Below are 3,497 nucleotides of genomic sequence, written 5' to 3' on the forward strand. Positions count from 1 at the left end.
AATACTGTATGTCATATTTCCCCCTCGTTCAGCAATCCAATTTACGTATACAATGGGTATGACATAGGACTTAACACAGATTCACTGGTCAGACGCCAGGAGAACTGGTGTGTTCTCACCCGGCTCTTATTCTTCGGACAGTTTGTTCTGAACTGCCCCTGATTTTTCATGTTCTGTATGACTTGTCAAAGGAAGAAATAGTAGAGAAACTCACACCAAATGAATGAACAGTAAGGAGAGAATAAATATGTTGGGAGAAGACCCTGGGTGCTCTCGTGATAGACCCTGGAGAAGCCAGAGTATTCAGATTCCTAAAATCAAGCTAGGAACTGCTTTGCAGAGCACCTTTTGTGAATGGTAGCAGGCAAGTACTGGACCAGCACGAAGAAACCAGAGTGGAAACGATGATGGGAGTGCAAGATCCAGGCTGATACAATGGTTGACATGATGCTGCGACCAACAAGTCTGCCACTCAAGCCCCTCAGCGGCTCTCCAGGAGAAAAGAGCTAGCATGACGCTCCCTTGGAAATTGCGGTACAAGAAATCCCGGGAGGCAGTTCTATTCTGTCACCTGGGGTCGCTAAGAGTTGAAATTGACTTTCTGGCACACAACAACAGGATTTTAATGCCAATGATGTTTTGTGTTTGTTAAAATTATTAACATGTCAGTGTGATTACAGATCGTCAATACAAACTGAAATATGCTGTGCTCAATGTATAATGGGGAAATATCAATACCAAGAGTTACCATTGGGCCAAGCATGAGCTAAGCTCTTTCATTCTAGCTAGTTTTATCAACAACCTCAGAAAATAGGTATTATTTAACCTGACATTTGCAATAAAAGGGTCGGAGAGGTTAAGCAACTTTGAGTAAGTCACAGAGATCCAGAAATCCAGGTCTAGAAACCATCAGAGATTTGCATAATTACAAAGCTTTTGCTTTTCTCCTCACTAAGTCCCAATTTCTTTCAAAGATGAAGACCCTTTCCCATGCCCAAAAGGGGAAAAAAAGAACCCAAGAAAAGGCTTTGCAGGTTGGTGTATGTCATCTGCAGCCAATGCTTGATATGCACTTATTTTCACACACTCTGTGCAGTCCAGAGACCTCCATTCCTCATCCCAAAGGACAAAGCCATTCTTAGTGAAACAAACGTGAGTTATGCACAAGACTTTGTACCTCTCACTCCCTGGGCTTTCCCTTAGAGACAAGAGGAAGGGGTCCATTAGCAGACAGGCTTTGAGCTAACACAGAAACCGCTATCCTTCTTGAGCCCTGCAAGCTTGTAATCCTTTTTTAATATCTTCTTCCTCCAAGATGCTTGCCAGATGACTGCTTTCTTGTTTACTCTCCAGGTTCATTTGATTAAAGTAGCCAATAATGTTTAATCAAATTTTACCTGTAAGAACATCAAGGACAATTTCCCGGGTCTCTGATCCTGCCAAAGAAAACTCCATGTACAGTTTCAAGGGCAAGAATGGTAAAATGAATAACATATTTTTATCAGTACATATGTGAACTATAAGGGCCCATTGTGGTGCAGCAAGTATGGAAGAAAGACCTAGGATGTACACACTTACACAAAAAGCACACTTGTAAACTTCCATTATTTTCAGATTCCATTTATCCATAAACTTTTTGCAGATATATATATATATATATATATCAATGCCATCCAGCCCATTCTGACTCATAGTGACCCCACAGGATTTCCAAAGCAGAGATAGATGATCACATCCTTCCCCCGCAGAGAACTTGTTGGGTCAGATCCAACCACCATTTGACTAGCAGCTTAGTGCTCAATCCCTGTACCACCGGGGATTCATATTACAGCGAAGATTATAGCCAAGAAAATTCTCTGGGGTAGTTCTACCCAGTCACGTGGGGTTGCTATGAGTCACAATCTACTCAATAGCATTAGACAACAACAATATGGATCAGACACCAACACATAATATTATATATATTATATATAATACATCTACAAAGTAAGGAATGTCCAATATATAATATGACTTTGTATAAAATTTGCAGACGTACTTAGGGGATCAGATGCATGAACTATAGCTGCATGAGTTTATTTTAGAACATTTTATTGATAGAATGAAGTGAATTATAAGCAGATTTTGAAAGGAGGAGAGAGAAGATAAAATGAATGCTCTTGCTTTGGGAAATATTCATCAAGTAGTGATAAATCAGGCAAAATACAGAATACAGGTCTTGATATATTTATAATTTAACCCATGACAAATGAATGATCTGTATTAAGAAACAAAAACCTAAACCAAAAATATATGGTAGCCTATAAAATATGTCACAAGTATTGCCCCAGAGGTTTAAACTTATATATGACCATTTTATTTTCCATCACCTCCCTGGGTGGTCCTCTTTGGGGGAAGGAAAGGGCCCCATAACACATGATGAGCTTCTCTCTTTCCTAGCTTTCAGGACCTGCTTTGTTATGCAACCCAGTTCAGGCTCTGGCAAGCACAGTCGGAGACCCACGCCGGGCACATATTGCAGTCTTGGGCTTTAAAAATGGACAGACTCCAAAGGAAGAGGTGAACATTAGAAATGCTGTAATATAAGTATCCATCTCTGTCTCTCTCTTCCTCAAACTGTCTCCTCGGACAAAAGGGAGTCTCTCTCTTCCTCAAACTGTCTCCTCGGACAAAAGGGAGTAAGGTCAAGTAGCAATGAACTCTTTGAAGGAGGGGGAGTAGTGGTTTGACTCAGCGTTCTGTGAGCAGTGGTGTCTGTATTGGATGCCTAGGTTCTAGGAAGAACAGGCTGCAACCATGGGGCAGCTGGTCCTCAGCCCATTACCCAAGCTTCTGACCACACGTGAACACTGGTCATAAAGCAAGCCTCCAGTTATTTCAAAGAAGCTCTCTTTATTCCAGTATCACATACACATAGAGTCATTTGGAGATTATGGGCCAAATCATAGAGAAAGGACATTGTGGGCCGGACTGAAAATGCTCTGGTTTGGGAGAAAAGGCTACTTATTTTCCCTGTGTATTTCTCTGTATTAAGCCCTTCCTCAATCATGTTATTGTTTCATCCTTTCAACAAGCCTTCAGGGTAGAAGTATTATTATTATTGTCCCTGTATCATTGAGAGAGGCTGCCTGGTGGAGTTGTGGGATAATGTGGGGCAGCTAACTACATGTTTGGAGGTTCAAACCAATCAGTCACCACAGGAGAAAGATGAGGCTGTCTGCTACCATAAAGATTTATAGTCCAGGAAACCTATCAGTGGATCCCTTGGAGTCAGAATTAACTCAGTAGCAGTGGGGTTTTCTTCTTATTTTATACCATTGAGGAGGAAAATGTGTTCACTGATGTTGAATTGGCCCCATACATATTAGAACAAAATATTTCTCAGTTCTCTACCCTGCCCATGACTAGGTGTGGATTGGATGGTTGTGATTCATAGTATTCTGATTAGCTGATTTTTTTCAAAATAGAAATCAGACAGCAAATAGAGATTGATTCCA

The sequence above is a fragment of the Echinops telfairi genome, unplaced genomic scaffold (genome assembly GCF_000313985.2).
Source record: "Echinops telfairi isolate 266 unplaced genomic scaffold, ASM31398v2 ScPeMD7_7465;HRSCAF=8503, whole genome shotgun sequence".
In the NCBI taxonomy this organism is placed as follows: domain Eukaryota; kingdom Metazoa; phylum Chordata; class Mammalia; order Afrosoricida; family Tenrecidae; genus Echinops; species Echinops telfairi.